Raw genomic sequence first — 21,474 nt, forward strand, 5'->3', positions numbered from 1 at the left:
TGAAGGCGGCTTCCTCGCGTTTCCCCCAAGTCCACGGTGCCGCCTTGTCCAAAAGCCTATGCAAAGGCTCCGCCGCGGTCGCCTTCTGGGGCAGGAAAACATTATAGAAATTAAGCAGCCCTAGAAATGCCTGCAGTTCCGTTTTATTCTTCGGCCTGGGGGCTTCCTTGATTGCTCTGATTTTTTTTTGGGTTGGGTGAATTCCGTGCCGATCTAAAAGGTACCCCAGGAATTCGACCCTCTCGGTATGTAATTGGCATTTATCCTTTTTAACCTTCAGCCCCGCATTTTTGAATTTCGTTAGGACCTCCCTCAGGCGACCCTCCAGTTCTTTTTGGTTGGTTGCCGACACCAGTACGTCGTCGAAGTAAGGCACCACGCCCTTGATTCCTTGCAGGAGCCTCTCCATGAGGCTCTGGAATATTCCCGGGGCCACGCTGACTCCAAACTGGAGTCTCTTACAGCGGAAAGCCCCCCGGTGGGTTACTATGGTTTGCGCCTCGGCGGTTTCTTCGTCGACCGGCAGTTGTTGATAGGCTTGCACCAGGTCGAGTTTCGCAAAAACCTTGCCTCCCCCCAGTGAGTGTAGGAGGTGCTGCACTACTGGGACAGGGTAGGCGCTCTGTTGTAAAGCGCAGTTGAGGGTGGCCTTATAGTCCCCGCAGATCCTTACCGACCCATCGGGCTTGACTGGGGTGATTATGGGGGTCTCCCACCTGGCGTGGTCAATAGGTTCGAGGACCCCTTGTCTGATGAGCTTGTCTATTTGCTCATCGATCTTGGGCCGGAGCGCGAAGGGTACCCGCCGTGGTTTTAGGCGTATTGGGGGAATGCTAGGGTCTAGGCTGAAGGAGATAGGGGGCCCTTGGTACTTGCCTAGGGTGCCGTCGAACACTTCCTGGAAGTCCCTTGCAAGTTGCTCCTCCCAATCGGCCTCCCCGATGTGATCGATGCCCGTCACTTCGATTCCGAGTGGCGCGAACCATTGCAGTCCTAAGAGGCTGGGGCGGTCTCAGTCCACGATTGTCAGTGGGAGTCTTGCTGTGAGCCCCTTAAAGGTTATCTCGAACTGTCCTGTTCCGACTACCGGGATGTGATTTCCCTGGTAGTCCTTGAGGATTAGTTTCTGGCTTTCCAGTCCCCTTCTTTGGATTTTGGGCACCAGGCGCTTGATTTCCCGCCATGCAACCATGGAGAGGTAGGACCCGGAGTCCACCTCCATCTTGCATGGCTCACCCTCGATGGCCACTTCCACATATACCTTCCGGGCGTCTGCGCTGGACGAATGGCTGATGACGACCGTCTGGTGGGTTTCCTCTCTCTGCCGGTTCTCGCCATTTCGGTGGCCCCGTCCGTCTCGGCTCCAACGATTTTCGGCTTGGCGGTCTCTGGTGCCGTCTCATCTCCGGTTGCTGTTGTCTCGTAGCCGGGGGCTGTAGTTTTTCTTAAGTCGGCAGACTCTGGCGGTGTGGCCTCTTTTATCGCAGTGCCGGCATATCGCATCGAAAAATCGGTACTCCAATCAAGGGTGGTCGCCTCCGCACCCGGCGCATTGGGGTCCCAACTTACGACTCCGCCGATCGCGCCGGTTTTGTTCCATCTGGAGTCGATGGTTGTCCTCTTCCTTGTCCGTGGTGTTGGAAACGGAGTCGAGGTCGCCATGGTGTGTGGTGGTGGTCTCTCGGCGGCTTGCTTTGGAGTGTGTCGCGGTTGCCGTGCCTGCCTCGGTGGTTTTGGTGCGGTTTCCGGCGTCTGGTCTTCGCATTCGAGCCGCCGATTTCTGGGTCGCTTCGGCTGCGGTGGCGTCTGCGAGGATGTCGGCAAGGGCGATGTCGCCTTTTGCCATCAGTCGGCTTTGTAGGACCGGATCTCTGAGCCCCAGGACGACGTGGTCTCAGAGCGCCTCGTCCATGTCCGTAAACCCGCACATGCCCCCGAGATTTCGTAAGTCAGCCATGAAATCGCTGATGCTCTCACCCGCTCTCTGGTCTCGCCAGTAGAAGTCGTGCCGCCTGATGAGGGTGGGCACGGCGGGGGCATAGTGGTTCTGGAGCAACAGCTCGAGATCGGCCCAGTCCATCGTCTTCACGTCCTCGGGTTTCGCGAGGGCTTTTGCCATCTTGAACACTGCGGGCCCGCAGTGTGTTAGAAAGACGGCTCTTTTCTTCTGTCCGTTGGCATCCTTTAGGTTGCTACTTTCGAGGAACATCAGGAACCGGTCGGTGTATGATTCCCAATCCTCAGTAGCTGGGTTGAAGGGCACGGGCGGTGCGATGCTGGTCATCTCGTCGGTCTCGTTTCCTCCAGACACATGTTCGATGGGAATCAGGCTTGGAATCCCACCTTCGTCGCCAGTGTTATGTCCGTCGTGGAAAGAGAGACTCGGAGCCAGTGACTTGGTTTCAGCTCTTTATTTAGTTCCCGAGATCGGCTCGGGTCCAAAGGAAAAGCGGCGGCTTTTATTCCTTGGCCGCAGCGGCCGCGGCCAATGGCACTGCTTTGAATCTCCCGCGATTAGTTTCCACCAATCGCGGGAGATTCGCGGCGGGCCAATCCGTGCGGCTCGCTCGGCCAATCGGCTCGCCATGCGTCTTGACCAATCACTGTGCGGCGTTTACAAGTATGTTAATGACTGTACAGAACACCAAGACTGAAGGGAGTAACAAGTTCCAAGTAACAAGTTCCAAGGTGTCAGGACAATCACATAGAAAGTCTCTTTTCTGCTCCACTTCTAATCAAAAGCAAAGTCTAGAGCAGACACTTTTTTATTTTTCTAAAACAAATATTTTACATCATAGTTGAGAATGGCAGGGCATGCAAATAAGCAACCCAGTACAGAGTACTCCACAGTTAAGAATAGACCTGAGAGGTGGATGAGATAAGGAAAAAGTTGTAAACAGATTTATAAACTGTAAAAATTAGATAAGAATTAATCTGATTGACAAGTTCCTAACATAAATTGAAATGTTGCAGTCAAGGAAATTGGTTGGCTTTGGCACAATACAGATAAACCTGAAGATACAACAGATCACTTAAAGAACATTCAACGTTACAACAGGCACTCCAAAATTACATGCAATCCTGTTTCAAAATTACAACAGCTGCAGCACCCCTGCAATCATTTGCCTTGATCACCATCCACAGGGATGTTGCAGTACCTTGTCTCTCTCTCTCCCATCTTACCTTGCCAGGACCCTGTAGCCAGAGGTGGTATTCAGCTGGTTCTCACTGGTTCTGGTGTATCAGTAGTGGAAATTTTGATTTGTTCAGAGAACCGGCAAATACCACCTCTGGCTGGCTCCGCCCACCTGCAAAGTGCACGCAAAGTGTGCTCTAATCGAACTGGTGGGAAACAATTTGGAATCCCACTGCTGCCTGCAGCACTTAGGCCTGCTCCCCAAACACCCATCACTCATTTTATTTATCTTTTGAAGCTCTCCAGATCTTATTCTGGGGAAGGAAGGTAGACCACATATCCCTGGACTGTGTGGAGATTACCCAAAGGCTGCTGCCATTTTGTCCTACATCCTTTGGGCTGGGACAAAATGGTGGCTGCCATACAAACTGCTTCATTTTACTGCCTTAACAAAATCTGCATAGTGGTGCAGAAACTTCTGAACACTGCAGAAAGCAGAAATGCAGACCTCATTAAGGCAGCATGTGTTGGATATGTTCACCACCTTGAATTATTTGTTAAAATAAGGCAAGATACAAACAAATAAATAAATCTTCCAGGCATAGTTTAGAATTTAAGAAGACTTTAAAAAAATTATACGGCTACCTGTTTATGTGACTCTGTATGGCAAACAACCAGCTAAAACCATGAACAAAATAATGTAGCAGCAATTAAAACATTGTGTCCAAGGCAGTCCATGTATTCATAACAAACAATTCATCATCTTTTAAAAATGACTCACCTAACTCCAGGCTTCATGTTCTGATAATCAATTCAGAATATGAAATTCAAATTTAAATTATGCTTAGAGAATTCTTGTTGAAGTTACTGGCAATTCTGTTGACAGGATTAACTTGTCCCACTGTTTTCAATGGGTCCATTCTGAGCATGATTAAGTTTAAATCCAGCTGCTCATTTCTTTTTTAGTTCTAGCAAAATCTTATCATAACAATGGGCCTTTGAGGAATAGAAGGAGGGTTTAAAAGATTAAGCATAATCCATTTGAAACTCTAAGTCTATACAGATAGGTAAATGAGATGGTAGAATCCCAAGGAGATAAAATTAACTGTATTGTTTTGGCTTGGGGGTGGAATAGTCAATTATTAATTGGCTGCATCTGAAAATACTCAAAATGCCCTGAATGAGATGCCTTGTTATTTTTCTTTTTTTAATAAAAAATATTATAATTATTATATAAAAGTTAATAAGAACTACTGATAATATTTAAAATGGAAAAAGAAGAATAATGAAATAAAGAGAAAACAGCAGACATCAAAGAAAAGAAAATATATATAAAGAAATGACTTCCAATTTGTAGCAGTTATGAGTATAAATATGAAATAACCCCTTACTCTATGATTATGACTTTATTTATATTTGTATAATGTATTATTTTTATTTTAATCCTCCTATATTATAATATAATATCATTTTTGTTTCCTTCAAAAGTCAATAAGGGGAAGTCTATGACATTTTAGAAAAGCTAGTTAAAAGATAAGGACTTATTTTTGGATAAAATTTTTGAAAGATTGTCATTTTAATTTGGAATGGGATCTTTTTTAAAAACTTTGGTTCAATCATCTTTTTTGGTGAATTGTGAAGCTGTTATGCTATCCTTCCCCATTTTTGTTATCTATGCCCAACAGAAGTTCAGGGGATTATATCCAATTTTGATATTCTGGATAAATAGAACTACAACCAATTCTCTGCATTTTAGATTTTTAACCAATTTTCCTTCATATTTTTAAAGTCAGAATGAGGGTAATATGAAGTCATCACATCAGAAATATCACAATGATCTCTGGGGTATGCTGTGTGACACTAAATATACCATTCTTATTTGGTACTGATTGATATGTAGTCCCAAAATGTATTTCATATAGATGACAATCTTGACATTCTGGCAAATTATAGATAGGAAAGGAAAAATAGCCTATCAGTATAAATTTTTAGGAGGTTTCAGACTCAAATATGCTCCCTACACATTGCCATACTAGATATTGCCATACGATTCACATTAAAAGATAGCCTATTAGTACATTGGAGGTCTTTGGGGGCAATTAGATTAGCTGAATAATGGTGAAAGTATTATTTGTGAGAACTGACACTTTAACAGGACTAGCTCAAGGCTCAGGAGGATCCAGTATCTGAGTACTTGAGAATTTGAGAAATTATAATAAACTCAAGAATAACTACTATTAGTTGCATCCTAGATAATATCCTATTTGGAATATACTGGCAAGCATGACTCTTCAAGGAAATTCCTGACCAGGTTCATAGAAAAATGTTTCTGAGTAAAGGAAGCGATCCGAGACCAGCTGTCCTTATTTTTATCCTAACCAATAGAGAAAACTTAGTAGACAAATTGGAAACAAATAAATTTAGTTTTAAATTAGAATCCTAATCTGGGTAGTTTTCATATTTTACTGCACTTCGTTTTTCTATTTGTTTTATAACCTGTAAGCTGCCCAGAGTCACCTTATGGAGGAGATCGGTGACTAAATAAATAAAAAATAGTACTCAGTGGCAGAAGTTAATGGAAAAACTTACTTATGAGTGACAGATGCACCTGGAAAAGATGTTACTAACAGCCCAATCAGAAAATGCAACTAAGATTTTTTAATGATAACAGAAGAAGAAACCAATATGATTATAGAAAATCTAAAAGTCCTCCCCCCCCCCCAAAAAAAGACATACTGGTGGCAGAAAAAAGGGACAGTTTAGCAAATAAGAGTATATACAGTTTGTAGAGATTTTGTCCAGAAAACTAAAATGTAAAATGTACCGGGTTAGCAAAGGTTGTTATTACTAATATTAAGAGTTTGTTCTAATATGTTCAAAATAAAAAGAAAAGAAAGAACAATGTTTATCAGTATTCCATCTGCTCAGTAAAGTTGACAAACAGGTAACAAGTTCACCTGAAAATGTCAGTAACAGTTAAGTCATATTTTGGCTCATTCTTCTGTGAAGAAAAGGATTAAATTCCATTGTATAACCATGAAGAACAGTTTGTAGGAACAAGATTTCAGCCTAAGCTTGTTACAAAGCTTACAAGCACCATCTTTTAATTGAACAAAATTTTAAAAACGATGCAACCTGAAACACATCTGAACTTCGGAAATGGTGACCACGCATACTTCAGGGAAAAAGATTGAATTTTATTGACAGAATAAAAATATGTGAAAGCTTTTATGAAGCACTTAGTGATGCGGTGTAACAGACAGTGAGAAATTATTTATTTATTGGGAAAATATTTTTTTCAACGAGAAGAAAGTGTTTAAAAACAAGAGTATTTAAAGTGACATTTATTTAAACATGGTGAACACAACACGGTGATTAAAACTCTGCCCTTTTTAAATAAAGAAAGGGACGACGAGATGGGCAGCATATAAATTTAATGAATAAATAAATATGCATTGAATGATTGCACATTTTTAAAAAGAGTTGGGATTCACCCAGGGTGCTTCCCTTTTTGAAGCCACTGACAGATTCCACCTAATTAAATATAATAAAGGGTGTGATGAACAACCCCAGCCTGAACATGAAAGAAGGTATGTAAAGCACCCAGTGGATAGGCAATACCAATGAAAGAGGAAATAAACATCATTGGGGAAATAGCTCTCTGTGGGGAATAACTTTAAAACAAGAGTGGCAAGATGCAAAGAAATATCCATGGATACAACTATGAAACACACTACATAATACCAATTCTAGAAAATAAATTCAATACACACTCAGCCTTTCATGCATATTTACATGTGCAAAAAAGGGAGAGAGACAAATAAAAAATGGAAAGAGAGATGCATTAGTTTCACATTGTTGTGTCAAGAGTACAGTGAAAGAGAGGAAAGGAAAAAGAGGACTGATAATCTCCATGTAATTTATAGCTATGGAGAAAGAAGCAAAATCACCTTGTATGTAAATATCACTTAGAAAGGAGGAAGGCAGTGGTGGTATTCAGCCAATTCTCACTGGTTCTTGTGAACCGGTTGTTAAATTACACGCACACCCTGACTATCAAAGTGGATCCTGGGTGCTGCGCTGCATTGCAATAGAGAAACGGGCAATGGAGAGGCTGGCACGAGGGAAGGAGAAGGCCACTTTCCCTCTTTCTTATCCCTGCTCCTCCTCCTTGCCTTGTGCTGGCTGCTCCATTTCCAATTTCTCCATTACAGTGCAGCTCCCAGGATCCACTTTGATAGAGGGGAGGGGAGTTAACAACCAGTTCACCCAGGGTCAGGTTGACCATCACCTATCATATCCCTCATGTGTGAAAGAGTGGAAGGATGTGGATGAGCCATGCCTCCCATGGCATCCAACCTGACCCTGGGCGAACTGGTTGTTAAATTGTTTGAATCCCACCACTGGAGGAAGGATAAGAAGGATGATTGTACTCTTCCATACACTTAGTTGATGAGGAATGATGGTAGATCCAACCACCAGAAGAGAGAAGGAAGAAGGGAAGAAAACTGCATCAATAGCTGTTCACCAGAGCTTTTGAATGGATCAGCCCAGCACACAATTTGGCTTCCTGAACTCATAGTCCTCTTGAAGCTGGTAAATTCTGTCCAGTTCAAACAGTTGGCACTGGTGTAATTTATCCAGATAATCAAAAACCTCTGTGCTTCTTCCAGACTTTGAAATCCAACTTAGCAGAGGCTGCTCCTCCAAGGTGGCAACTCACATAGCATTTGAACTCTGACTCATGTAATTATTAGGGTTATAAAAATGAAAATGGGTTCTCGTGTTGTTTCCAAGTTTTCCTTTTAATCCCAATGATTTTTATGTCTCTAAATGAGGGGAAAAACCCTGCTGCAGCAATTCTTTGCAATTGTAACTTCAGGCTAATCTTTAGAGCAGTGCTGGCATAAAATTGGCATAGGATAATGATGAATCAGACACTTTGTTATTGGCTCACTATCCTAAATTGTTACATAGTGTTGTGATGGACTGTTAAACATCTGATTACTTTCCTCTAGTTTAGACAGCAGTGCTAAACAGTGTTTTATTGCCTTTTGCCAAGTTTGAAAGTCGTATCATTTACTTGAAAAAAAGTCACTAACTGACCATTGTTTGAATGAGCACCTAAAATTTATAAATTAAGAACTTTGGATGGAAGCTACCTTGAGTTAACATTTTCCCTTGCAGAACTTATTATGTGCTTAGTTCTTTGTTGTATTTCTTTCATAATGTCTAAACAAAATATTATTTACAGTGCTTAGAGCTCAGAGGGATTTCCCCCACCTACCCTCACCGCTTCTTAGCTGCAGATAAAAATAGTGTAGGGAACATTTTGTCGCTTTCCCTTTGTATTATGTGCAGATTTATTCTCAACTTCTTTCAACCAAATCTATGAAGAAATGATGAGTGATGTTACAAGCCTAACTCAATGCTTGCTGTATATGCAATTTAGAGGTGCAGTAGAATTCATTTGGATGTCATAGAATTCTTGGGTTGACCTGCAGGTCCCGATTATCCCAAGAGGAAGATAGGTAACTGATTGTTCTGGGAGAGAAGAAACAAATGATACCATCCTAAGCCTGCTCTTTGCATGCTTCAAAAGCAACATGGACCTGAGGTGTTTTGCTCCACATCAAAAGTGGTGTTTTTATGCCCTGCTACTGCAAGCAGGGCAATCTGGTCCACCTGCTATGTTTCATTCTGCCTAAAAGAATTGTTTCTATTCTGTTCAGACTTCTACAACCATGTTTTTCTGAGCTGTTGGGTTGCCTGCCACAACATCCTGGCCTGGATGTTTTAGATTTTGTTACAGTAGAAAAATGGTGAGAGAACTAGTTTGGTGTAGTGCTCAAGGCACCAAGCTAGAAATTGGGAGTTCTAGTCCTGCCTTAGGCCCGAATCTAGTTGGGGGACGTTAGGCAAGGTACTCTATCTCAGCCTTAGGAAGAATGCAATGGCAAACAAGTTCCAAAACATTTTGCCAAGAAAATTGCAGAGACAAGTTGAGGCAATTACCAGGTGTCAGCACTAATTTGGAGGCATAAAATATAATAAAATGGTGAAATATTGATTGTATTCTATTAAATATTTTCTAGACAGCAGAAGAACCCTAAAATGCTGGCCATTTTTTGTCTTTGTTTATTTTTAATTAGGTGAAAAGTGTTCTGGTTAGGGTTAGGGTTAGGGTTAATTTCCCCATTGTAGTCCAAGTTACAAGGTTTTCACACAAAAGGGAAAGTACAGATGTACTTGGGGGACTTGTCAGCTATCTGGCAGACATATTCTCAACACTGTCCTCACAAAATCTAGACAAAGATTTCTTAAACTAGCTTCCTTTGTAGCCAATTCACACATAAGAGATAAGTAGCTGAAAGTCTTAGCCACACCTTCCAAACTGCTACATAGAACACAATACATCATCATTTAGATTCTGAGTTTAGCCAATATTTCTCAAATTATGTCTGGGAAATCTCTGAGCCCAAACATCTCACGTCGTGTGGGAAGTATGAAAATTGGGTCCCATCTCATATTTCATCATTTCTGCACAAGGGAGTTTTAGAGATGTACTTGTTGAAATAATTAGTTAGGGCAGTTCTACTTATGTTGGATAATTATTTCTTCTTTCATCTCTTCTTTCAATTCTTTTGCAAGCCAATATTGACCAGGTTGCTTATCAATGTCACTGTGATCTGAGAACACAATTCCATTATGATCCAGATTACTGAAAATATTGAAAGCAGTTATTTTTAATGATATCTGAGGCCTATAGTAAATTTCTCAGTACATTCAACAACCTCCATGATAGCATCAAGGAAATCTAGAAGTAAATTAATGTAAATTTTGAACAGTAAATCTGTTATTAGAATTTGCACAAGGCAATATGTTAATCTCACAAAGTGGGAGTGTATGGTTGAGGGCATCCCTTATGATTTCTGCATGAAGAAGTAGTAAGGACTTGAAAACAATAGACTATTTTCAGTTACAGTCACAATGGAATACATATATTTCTTTTCATACTTAATGACCATGTGAAACATTTTTAAAGCATCAACTGTTAGATGAATCAGAACACCACTGTAAGCTGATTAGAGTTGCTTTTTATTTTTGCCTACCTATTTAAAATAATGTTGCCAAACTGACTACATTCTCTTGGGAACAGTCAGATAAAGGCTTCAGGAATTCTGGGCAGGGAGAGGGGTCAGTTTGGCCTCCATTGATTCCTTCTTTGCAAGGACTTCAACCTCACCAGTCCTTTTACTCCTCCCCCCATTCTAGCTGGAGATTCCCCCATAGCAATGCTGTATCAGTATTATAAGACCTACAAATATTTTAAAATGATTACTGATGGTTTCATATGTTTGTATATTCATTTTTATGGGATTCATTTAACAGAGCTGCCCAGAATCACTTAGGTGCGATGAGTAACCACTCAGATCAAATCAAATCAAATGTTAGGAATTGATAGTCACCTAACAGTTGGGTTGAAAATATATAAACCAGGATAGACGTTTAATACTGTCTCTTTAAGGGATTGCTATAATTGTAAGTGGGTGTGGTTCCTCAAATGGCCATAAGATGGAGCCAGAAACCTGGGTTGTTAGTTCTGTAGTTGCTAGTTGCTAGTCCGTCCAATGTCCTTATGTTCGCTGTTTTTGGTTCCCTATTGACTGTTGCTGATCATCGTTATTCTTGGATTGCTGTGAGTCTATTTACTGAACTGTTTATGATACTGGACTTTGTTATTTGGATTATCCCTGGACTGAAAACTGACTGCTTTTACAGTGTATGACTTGGACTGCTTGTTGGACTTTGCTTAACCGTTTACTGGAAGTAAAACCTACATTTTACTATGCAGTGTATCTATGTGCTGGTCATGTGTTATTCAATGTCACTCTCACTACGTCTCCCTGTGTATACTCATTCTCCAAATGGGGAATTACCTCAAAAATATGGATAGGAGAAAAATTATAAACTAATCCCAGTGGCATTTAAGGAGTAGGCACTTACATTTTGGAATTTATAATCTGTGAAAGGGCATTCTCTGACTGCTTCTCACCAAGGTGATTAGCTACTTTTTAGCATCTCCCACACAGTGCATATCCTGTAGCATAAAGATGAACCAGAAGAGGGACAGGAGCTCAGAGATATTAGAAAAGGGACAGTTGAAAACTACTTGGAGGACAGTTGCTAATCAGAGAAGGGGATGGTCTGTGTGACAGCTCTCAAATTACAAAAAAAAATAATCCAATACACTCCCCTCCCCAAAACCCCCATCAAGATCACAGAAGTTGACAGAAAGCAAGCATGTCAAATGTTAGAAGAAAGTCAAAAGAGAAAGAGGACAAAGTTGTAGTCTGTGGAAAAGAGATATCTGTCGGAAAAGAGGTTGTAGTTAAAATGGGATTGGGAAAACTGTAATTAGTAATGCAGTAGACTCTACAGTCTCTAAGATTCTGTGAAAAGAAAAGGACTGGAAGGATGGAAGGAAATGTTGCCAATCCCCCCCCCCATTTCCACCAACCTTTTGGTATGTTAGGGGCCCTGTTCATCCCAGGAAAACTGGAACCACTCTGTGAATTCTAAGGGACTGGAATAAGAAGTAGGAAGCTGGCAAAAATGGAATCCTTGAACTAATCTAGAATAGGGGTGCCACCATGATGTATCGTGACTCCCCCCCGTGGAAAGTATGGTCATGGCTACCATGTCACATCTTGTCCGTGGGTCTTCAGTTTGACAGCCCTGATTTAGAAGACAATACCCACAAGGAACCTTTGCCATTGGTTGCTCTTCTCTGTACTTTTTCTAGTCTCAACATCTTTTTTATAATGTGGTGACCAAAACTGGATGCAGTACTCTAGGTGTGGTCTTACTAAGGCTTTATAGAGTGGTATTAGCACTTCCCTTGATCTTGACTATATCTCTCTGTTAATACAATTTAGGATTGCATAAGCTTTTTTGGCGGCTGCTGCATACTGCTGGCTCATATTTAGCTGGTTGTCCACTAAGACTCCAAGATCCCGCTCACAGTTACTGCTATTGAGCCTGGTTTCACCCAGTCTATATGTGTATCTCTGGTTTTTCTTGCCTAAGTGTAGGACTTTACTTCTACATTGAATTTCATTTTGTTAGATATGGCCCAGTGTTCTAGTCTGTCAAGATCCATCTGGATCTTGAGCCTATCTTCTTGGGTGTTAGCTATTCCTGCCAGCTTAGTATCATCTGCAAATTTGGTAAGTTCCCCTTCTATTCCCTCATTTAAGTCATTAATGAAGATATTGAAGAGTACTGGGCCTAAGACGGAACCTTGTGGCACCCCACTGCTTACATCCCTCCATGTAGACTTAGACCCATTAAGGACTACTCATTGAGTACAGTTTGCCAGCCAGTTGTGAGTCCATCTAGTGGTGGTGCTATCTATTCCACTTTTTTCTAGCTTACTAAGAAGTAGGTTGTGGTCTACTTTGTCGAATGCCTTGCTGAAATCTAAATATATTATGTCCACAATATTTTTCTGGTCTACTAATTTAGTCACTGTGTTGAAGAATGAAATGAGATTGGTTTGGCATGATCTGTTTTTAACAAACCCGTGCTGACAGCTAGTTATTACTTTACTTATTTCTAGATATTGGCAGATCTGTTTTTTTATTATTATTATCTTTTCCAGTATCTTCCTGGGTATTGATGTTAGGCTGATTGGTCTATAGTTTCCTGGGTCTGTTTTTTTTCCCTTTTTTGAAGATGGGAACCACATCTGCTCTTTTCTAGTCCTCTGGTAGTTCCCCGGTGCTCCAGGATTTTTGAAAGATATGGTGCAGTGGTTCTGAGATGACCTCTGCCAGCTCCTTTAAAACTCTGGGATGTAATCCATCAGGCCCCGGTGATCTGTTTTCATCGAGATCAGAAAGGTGTTCTCTTACTATTTTTTTTGCTTATTTTAACTTTTATTTCTGGTCTGTCTTTTACAGTTATGTTTTTGGTGGGTTGAGCTATAGTTTCTTTTTGCATGAAGACAGATGCAAAGAATGAGTTAAGCAGTTCTTCTTTCTCTCTGTTGCCTGTTACTTCCTTGCCATCTTCTCTCTTTAGTGGACCAACTGTTTCCTTGATTTTTTTCTTGTTATTTATATGTTGGAAGAAACTTTTTTTATTATCTTTGACTTTTGTTGCAAGTCTTAGTTCGTTCTGAGCCTTTGCTATCCTGATTTCGTCTTTGCAGATTCTGGCTATCTGCTGATATTCTGCCTTAGTTGTATGTCCTTCTTTCCATTTTTTGTACTTGTCCTTTTTTTCTTTCAGTTTGCCAGAGAGAGCTTTGTACAGCCATGCTGGTTTCTTCTTGGATTTTCTTTCTCAGTTGTATTGTGCTTGTCTGGGCTTCTGTGATCATACTTTTTAGAGTTTTCCAAGATTCTTGAGTTGTTTTCCCCTTTAGGATTTTTGTCCATGGAATCTTTCCCAAGTCCTCTCTTATGAGGAAGGAAAGGGCTCTGATACTCTTCACAAAGCACACCTGGGAAGGGAGTTTAAAGGAGAACCAACTGGGAGGGGGTGTTTGTTGGGAAGAAACATTGAGTTTATCTTGTGTTGGCTGCTATTATGAGTTCCTGGTATCCTTCCAACTGGTTTGATGTACTGCCTTGTTACTTCATTTCTGGAACTCCATATCTTGCTCTGCCAGATTTATCACCTTATTTTGTGTTGTTGGATTTATAGTTTAAAGCTTTCAGTTTACAATGTTTGGACTGAAATATCTGCAGACAAAGGCTAGTGCAGGTTCGTGGGAGAGTTTTTCTCTAGACTGGAAGGTAACCGGGTCATTAGGGGCAAAGTTGAAGCTAATAAAGGGACCTTTATTTATTATCCGGCTGGGTTAACTTTGTGCCATGCCTGGGTCATCAGAAAAAGTGTGAAAAATGTAAAAACTGAAAGAGACAGTAGAATAGTGCTGTGTCAACATACAAAGAGTGACTGCTGTCCTATTGTTTTGTGAACACCAACCTTAGTCACAGGTGATTGAAGGAAAAGGTTGGAAGAAGCTAGACAGGTCATTCTATAGAATGAGGGGAGTGGGGAGTGGGGAGAGAGAGAAGACAGGCAGTAAAAGTGATAAAAATAGAGTTGAATTATAAAACAGTACAAGGTGGTTTCTTTAAAATGTTAATTAAGTTAATCAGGGAAAAGTGAGACCAAGAAGAGTATTTGGAAAGAGAAATATGTTGAGAGAGAGAGAGAGAGTTTCAAGGTTAAAAAGTGAAGTCTAACTAAAGGGAACTGAGTTAAAATAGAAAAAAAATCCTTACAACTCTAAAGAGATAAGGTTTAAAATGGTCCAGATTATTTTGTACATATTTTTTATAATAAAGCACTTTTGAAATAAAAGCCTGATCTCTGCCTGGTTGCTATCATATCTTATAAAAAGAATCATATCATATATTCCCACAGTTATATTGGTGAATACAACCATTGATTGTATAATTTATCACTGGTACCTTGAATTCCAAAAACTAGTTTGTGTAGGAATAGATAGTCTGTTATTTTGACATAACCTCTTTTGTATTATTTTTCAGTCAATGAGATTTTTTTAAAAAGAGGGAAAATCACAATTAAGTGCATGAGATTAAAAACAGCACACACAAATACATTTACTTATATATTCTTGAACAATTTCCCCCAAGAAATGCCTAATTTTAATAATCCTAATAAAATACGTTAATAATTTTTATAACAACTCAATAATTTCCGGTTCACTCTCTCAATATTTAAAATCCTAGTTAATAAAAGAATTCACATAGATATACCAAATATCCCTTAAATTATAACTTTCAGCTGCAAATAGTCTAATGAAATGAGTTTATGTCACACCTGAATCTACAACTCTGAGAAGGGGTAAGAAAAGGGAAATAAACAAATTGAAGCAGAATTGAAATGTTATATTAGGAATGTTTGTAAAAACTTTTCTGTTAATTATTTCATTTTTTCATAAGCATTTTTGTTTATTAGTAAAATTTTAATTTAAAGAAATGTGGGAGAAAATATAAGTTACAGATCCACCTATCTAAATAAAAAGGTTGTGCATATCTACATTTGCAACATATAAAATAGGCATTTAATTCATATTTGATTCTCATTCTATTTAATTATAAACCCATTCCAGTAAATTTTGCTTCTTTGTTTAATTAAAAGAAATGGAAGAAAGGTTTTATATCTGTAACTCAATGACTTGTCTATGAACTTGGACTATTTTCCTTAATACATATATAATGTGATAGAGATGACTGGAAGGATGATAGATAGATAGATAGATAGATAGATAGATAGATAGATAGATAGATAGATAGACAGACAGACAGACAGATAGGGAGTCAGGGAGTCAGGGAGGGAGGGGGAAGGAAAGGCATGGCAGATCATTATACTAATGTTATATACTCAGAGTTTACACTATTAGATCTACCATGCTGTACAATAGGTGAATACTGGTAATCTTTTTTCCCATATGCACCAGGCTTTCTTCCCCATCTTTGTTAGAGATTTCTCAGGTATTTTCTTTCCAAATGCAGCTGTTAGGAAATCCATTCACAATTTGATTGAGATTCCATTTCATCAACTAGATTTTGAAAAATTAGAATGGGAGCCCATTATTCTTGGCAGATATTTTGGATTAGGAAACTGTTTAGATTTGTATCTACAGCAATAGCCTTGAAATTATGGATGTCCAGTTTTTTTTGTTTTCAGTGCAATGTACCCCTCCTTTTTTCATTAACTTCTATTGTTTTTGAGAGGTACCATCCAGGTTCAAGCTTCTTAGAAATCTCATTCATTCTGTCAATCATTTGTTTGTACCTAGGTATGTGCAGATTTCATAGTACTTATAATTGGCTTTTCTGTCATAATACAGATTGCCAAATACTCTTCTTGTGAGAAGAATTATAAAACAGTTATTTAATAAACACTGCAGATGCTTAGGTGTTATTCCCCCCTTTGTTATGAATAAAAACTAGCTTACCTTTTTCATTTTTGATAAAGAAAATGTAAGATTCCCATTCTCCGTAATCCTTCTTCTTTACAGATATTCTATTTTGGTGTAATTGGATCATCAATTGAAAAAAAACACTTTGATTTCTAAGACTCACTTTTGTTACTAAGTATTTTGCTTCACGCAAGATGAAATGGTTGAGCATAATCTGCTTTCTAAATTTCCCCAATGTATTTGATCTTTGTATTTTGCTGCTATATTTTCATCCCATTATTTTTTAGGATTGGATTTTTACTTTTAGTGGAATGCAATGTTTGATTATTTAGAATACTGAACAAAGTAAGATGAAATTCTCTGTATTGCATAGGATGACTGCGGCACTAGAATCTAGGTCATTATTTGGTTTTTTTCCTACCATGGAGAACTAATTTCCATTTAAAAGTTTTGGTATTCTGAGGTCAGCTTTACAGTAAATATGAATAAAAATTCTCTAAAATTTTGTCTCTATATTTAGTTGCAAGTTTAAAGAAACATGCAAACAAACACTTTAATCAAACAACTTTATGAATATTTTTATGAATGAGTTTAAAAATGGCAACTTGGTATAAAGCAGGGCAGAAGAGATATTTAAATAGAGGCTAAATAAGCAGAGATTCAAATTTGAGAAATTCGTGTATCTCAAGATCATAATTCTTCATATTCTCAGTAATCCATGTCATGGTCATCCCAAAGGTGCTTTTTTTTTTCTTTTCTTCAAGAGGCAATTGGACTTTCTGGTTTGTTTGGGGTTTTTTTGAAGACATTTCACTTCTCATCCAAGAAGCTCCTTCAGCCCCCTTGGATGAGAATTAAAGTGTCTTCAAAGAAAAACCAGAAAGTCCAGTTGCCTCTTGGGAAAAAAAGCATCTTTGGGATAATTAATCACAATTCTTAAAACAGATTCAATTGATAGAACATTTATATGCATAAACATTTTCAGTCCTAATAAATTTTCTAAATTCCTTCATTCCATTTTTCAATCCAAAAAAGAAATTTGTAGAAGACGGCGTAGGGAGAGAAAATAGAAGCGGGGATGCACAGCGGGCCTGCTAACTCAATTGAGGAAGAGACTGCAGAAACCCCCATTACCATCTATGTTCCTCACAAACGCCAGATCCCTTGTAAACAAAGTGGATGAACTACAGTTGCAGATCTCCCACAATCACACAATTTGTGAGTGCTGTCTGCTAATCATCACAGAATCCTGGCTGCACCTGCAAATCCCTGATGCTACAGTGGAGCTAGCGGACCGGACCATGCACCATTAAGATCGCAATATAGACTCCAGTAAGAGAAGGGAAGGGGGCCTAATTATTTATGTACGTAAAGACTGGTTCACAAACAGCAAAATAACAAACAGCCATTGCTCACCAGATTTAGAGGCCATGACTGTTCAGTGTAGACCGTTTTATCTGCCACGGGAGCTAACAGTAGTTACCATCACTGCTGTATATTTACCTCCAGATGCTAATGTTAGCATGGCGCTCAGTCACCTTCAAGACATAATTACCATGCAGCAGAGAGCTCATCCTGAGGACACTCACATCATTGCTGGGGATTTCAACAGAGCATGCCTAAAACTGTGCTCCCCAAACTTTACCAACATGTTAATTGCCCAAACAGGGGAAAAAACACACTTGATCATGTGTATTCAAATATTAAGCATGCTTATAGAGCAAAACCTCTTCCCCACTTAGGATAATCAGACCATCTCACCCTGCTTTTACTACCAGCCTATACTCCCCTTAGGAAGAGAACTAAACCTATCAGTCAAACTATTAGATGCTTGCCTGAAAATGCCCTCTCCCAGCTTCAGGACTGTTTTGCCCGTACAGATTAGAGCATCTTCAAACAACAGGACTTCAAGTTATACACAGAGATTGTGCTTTTCTACATGAAGACCTGTGTAGAAAATGTCACTGTGGACAAACACATATGGACCTTCCCAAACAGGAAACCCTGGATGACCAGCGAAGTCCAGACTCTGATCAGGGCCCGTGACCTGGCTTTCAGAGCAGGTGACACCTCACAGTACAGCACTGCCAGAGCTGAGCTGAGAAGGGGCATTGTTATAAACTAATAAAAACTATTTAATAAAAACTTGTCAACCTTACGAGAAAGCAGGCTCGTAATCCTGCACCTTTGATTGGCCCATGAATAGCGAGCAGGGATTGGTCCTTATGGAGCAGCCTGATTGGCTATTAGTTAACATCTCTCATTGGGTACAATTTAAACGCGGGAACGCAATCCATTGGCTAACGGGTCAGCAGCCAGCTCTATAAAAGAGCTGCTGCCGCCCAGGGTTTTCTCTGTTCTTATTCATAAATAAAGAGTTGAAGTTCACATGTTCTCTGACTCGTCTCCGTTCCTTGCGCCCATGCTCAGAATAAAACACTGGCAACGAAGGTGGGATGCGGAGACGATAGAGCTGACTGAACACTACAGAGCGCCAAACAGAGCACGTGGCTGAACACGCACCAACAACGGCAATATGGCCAGCGGTGCTATACCACCCGCTCCATTTGACCCAGCAAACGAAGACTGGGACTCGTATATGGATCGGTTCCAGATGTTTCTGGAGACCAATAACTTAAAGAACGCTACAACCGGCAAGAAGCGAGCAATATTCCTGATCCATTGCGGGCCTGCTGTATTTAAGATGGCGAAATCACTTGCAAAACCGGCTGAGGTGAAATCAATGGATTGGGACACTCTCGCGCCCCTCCTACGGGCCCACTATGCACCCGCAGTGCCAATACTTGTCCGTAGGCACGAATTTTACCAGAGGGACCAACGGAAGAGCGAAAGTCTTGCAGACTTCATCGCTGACCTCTGGAATTTGGGTGGCCTCTGTGGGTTTTCCAACCTCGAAGAAGCTTTGCGAGACCGCATAGTTCTGGGATTAGATGACCAGACGGTGCAGAGCAAGATCATGGCAAAAGGGGACATCGATCTTGCCGATGCCATCGCAGACGCTACCGCAGCAGAAGCAACCAGGAAGTCGGCCGCTCGAATGCGCCGCACCAATGCACCGCTCCGTCAACTCGCGAATGATACCTCGCCTCGCCCCGAGAGACAATCAACAACGGCGCACCATGAAGACCTGGAATCCCCATCAGAAAGTGATGAGGAAGAAGTCAACCGACTCCGATCCGAACGAGACCAACAAAACCAACGATTCCCACGACAGTGCGCGGGTTGTGGGGCAAATCACTCATGATCTGATTGCAAATTCCTCGACGCACTCTGCCATTCCTGTGGAAAAAGAGGCCACATTGCAAAGGTCTGCAGAAGCAAGCGAGGGTCCAGCCCAAAGCGCAGGGAGAATAACTGCAGCCAGTCTTCAGGATTCACTCCTGCAAATCGAAACCACCAGAACCACCAATGGAACAACCACTCCTACAGAAATAAAACACCTGCCACTTCAACGAGACGAGAAGAGGCACACCAAACCATTACCATCGGCCATGCTACATCATTAGATGCAAGAAAGATCCGAGTGAAGGTCGCCATCGAGAACCAACCTTGCGTGATGGAAGTTGACTTGGGGTCGTCTCTCTCGATGATTTCCTGGAAGACCTTCAAACAACTAATCCCGGCCATCCGTCGTCAGGACCTCAGCCCCCAAAGGATCATACTCAAGGATTACCAGGGCAACAGAATCCCGGTCGTCGGTTCCAGCCAAGTCCAAGTCTCCTTCAAAAATCATATCGCGTCACTACCGCTGACCGTCGTCGACCGTGACCGGCCTAGCTTATTAGGCCTACAATGGTTCGCCCCGCTTGGGATCGAGGTAGCCGGCATCCACCGAGCCGAGAGCAATGACTGGGAGGAGTCTCTCATCCAAGAATTCCAGGACGTTTTTTCAGAAGAGCTAGGCAAGTACAAGGGGACCCCAATATCATTTAACCTCAATCCTGAAGTAGCTCCCATCCGCCTTAAGCCTCGTCGGGTGCCTTTTGCACTAAAACCAAAGATCGACGAGCAGCTCGATAAATTAATAGCCCAGGGCATTTTAGAACCAACCGACCACGCCCGGTGGGAAACCCCAATTGTAACACCCATTAAACCAGATGGATCGTTAAGAATATGTGGGGATTATCGGGCCACTTTGAACCACGCACTCCAGCAGAGTGCTTACCCGGTGCCGGTGGTTCAACACCTTCTCCACTCCCTGGGTGGTGGGAAGATATTCGCTAAATTGGATTTAGCACAAGCGTACCAACAGTTGCCCGTAGATGCGGAAACTGCGGAAGCACAAACTATCGTTACGCATAGAGGCGCTTTTAAGTGCAATAGACTCCAATTCGGAGTGAGCGTAGCTCCGGGAATTTTTCAAAGTTTAATGGAGAGACTTTTACAAGGCATAAAAGGGGTCGTGCCATATTTTGATGATGTTTTAATCGCCGCCCCTAATAGAGACATCTTAGAAAAACGTCTCAGAATGCTTCTAAAGAAATTTAAAGATGCCGGCCTGAAAGTTAAAAAAAATAAATGTCAACTGTGTACTGAGAGGGTGGAGTTCCTGGGATACCTTCTCGATAGTCAAGGAATCCATCCCACTGATAACAAGCTAAAAGCGATTAAAAAGGCCCAAAGCCTAAAAATAGAACAGACCTCCAAGCCTTCCTGGGGCTCATTAACTTCTACAACATCTTCTTGCCTCAGAAGGCGACCGTAGCGGAGCCCCTACACAGACTTCTCAATAAAAGAGCAACCTGGGTCTGGGGACATCGAGAGGAACGCGCCTTCCAACAAGTGAAAGACTTACTAACCTCCGACGCTGTTTTGATGCAGTACAACGAGACTTTACCCTTAACTATTACTTGCGACGCTTCACCATTTGGAGTGGGAGCAATCTTAAGCCATGTACTACCAAACGGAAATGAAGCACCTATTGCGTTTTTCTCACGAACATTATCAAGGGCTGAAAGGAACTATAGCCAACTCGATAAAGAGGCCCTTGCTGTTGTATTTGCTGTGAAGCACTTTCACGAATACGTGTATGGACGAGCATTTACGATAATCACAGATCACAAACCATTGCTTGGTATTATAGCAGGAGACAAGCCAACCCCCTATATATTATCGCCAAGAATGACTCGTTGGTCTGAGTTCCTAGCTGCCTACAATTATCTGTTGCAACATCGCCCGGGGAAAGCCATTCCCCACGCTGACGCTTTAAGCCGTTCCCCACTTCCAGAAACTGTCAACGACCCAGCTCCAACCCTCACGACGCTCCAAATCGAAATGCTGCACTCGCCGCCACTAACAGCGAGAGACATCGCCATCGAGACAAAACAGGATCCTGTCCTGGCACGAGTTC

The sequence above is a fragment of the Notechis scutatus genome, chromosome 1 (assembly GCF_049901735.1).
Source record: "Notechis scutatus isolate UNSWTSFEM ecotype Mainland chromosome 1, rNotScu1.2, whole genome shotgun sequence".
NCBI classification, from domain to species: Eukaryota; Metazoa; Chordata; class Lepidosauria; order Squamata; family Elapidae; genus Notechis; species Notechis scutatus.